The sequence below is a fragment of the Morone saxatilis genome, unplaced genomic scaffold, assembly GCF_004916995.1.
Source record: "Morone saxatilis isolate NCDOM2014 unplaced genomic scaffold, NCSU_SB_2.0 Contig9, whole genome shotgun sequence".
Taxonomy (NCBI): Eukaryota; Metazoa; Chordata; class Actinopteri; family Moronidae; genus Morone; species Morone saxatilis.
Genome location: NW_023340268.1, coordinates 19,867,678 through 19,869,365, shown reverse-complemented (window position 1 = coordinate 19,869,365; position 1,688 = coordinate 19,867,678).

Here is a 1,688-nt window from a genome sequence, read left to right as displayed (position 1 = left end):
TGGCTAAAGACAAAGGGCTCCAACCATCGACACCGAATTGACTCCATTGCTGTTAAAGAAGGAGATGACCATCACAGTTGTCGTCTGCCATCTGTTCAGCCAGATAGAGCTAAAAGCTGAAAGATCTCCATCCTTGTCACTGGGTGGTCTCTCTAGCATTGATAGTGTGCAATGTGCAAAGTGGAAGACAGAAACCACATTAAAACACAGGGCCAGACAAAGTCTGCTATTGGTACAGCTTCTTCTTGGTCTGGTATTCAAGCTGTATGTGTTTTAAACCTTTTTAAACATTTTGTCATTATTGTTGAAATTTTCACTGGGTTCTGACAGTAGTACATGAGACAGATAATCTGTGAAAAAAAGGAAAAGGAAAAAAATGCCATGCCTCTGTCTCGTTCTAGTGTTCCTAATGGCATTTGCAAGAATCCACTGGGCCAGGACGGAAACAACCAATCAGACCAAGATATGAAGATGCTTTGGCTGGAGGCTTGAACATAGTTGATTGAGTCTCATTCCCAGAGTCCCAAAGCGTCTGTGTTTGACACCCTGGGAATGAGACTCAACAATTAACAATCCTTCTTGGCTCTGATTGGTTGTTTTCGTTCAGGCCCGGTGGATTCTTGCTAATGCCATTGGGAGCCCTAGGAGGAACCAGGGGAACCTGATTTTTTCACAGATTATCTGTCTCATGAACTACTACAAAACTAAAACAATGAGCTGAAAGACACTAAAACAACATACAACTGAGGAGAACTGCAGTGAGGTGAGGCGGCCTGTCCCTAAGTATGCTTAAAACTTGACTAAAACATCAATCTCCATGGCTGTGTTTCCAGATAGCTTCAGCTTGTGCATCCTCAAAGTAGAGAAAGGTGAGAGTTGTGTCTTTGATCATGTTCTCTCCATTTACACTGGTCGACTGAGGTCTTGCAGCCATGGTGCCCCAGGGCCAGCAGATGTTTATTATCTCTCCAGCACTTTGAGAGATACAGAGGCTACAGCGGGTGATACAAGTTACTGCTACGTGTCGTGGGAACTGGACGTCCTATTTATGTCAGTTATGGGACAGTTTTGAGTTTCTGTGCAATACAACATTACTGCTTTGATTTAGATGTCAATCATATAAATCAAGTGTCATTCAAATAATGAGTTGTCCTAGGCTTTTGTATCAAGGTAAAGACATTCTGACCATCGTAAGTTTTCACATTTGCAGTGCTGTGTTGATACTGGAATCTTTCTTGCAATTAGCTTCATGCATCAACAAATATGTGGTATTACTGTATATTGCAATTCATACCAATTACTGTTATTTGTTTGTTAATATGCCACTATGATGGTTTCATTTTCCAGAAGTGAAAAAGGAACTGTGTTATAAAAGAAAATGAGCACAGACCTTTAGCAGCCATTTAAATACATACATATCTGTTCCTGTTTTCATTAAAGACCGTAGTCACTGAGCCAAGCCTTTTTTTTTTGGTTGTTCTGGTCAACATTTCAATCAGTATAATGAGATTGTACTAAAGGACTAGTGTGTAGGATTTAGTGGCATCTAATGGTGTAGTTACAGATCTATCTAGAGCCAGTGTTTTGTTTGTCTGTTCTGGCTGGTTCAACATGGCTCCATGAAATGCGACCCATGGCGTCTGTGATATAAAAAACTAATTCTAAGGTAACAAATACATAATGATTAC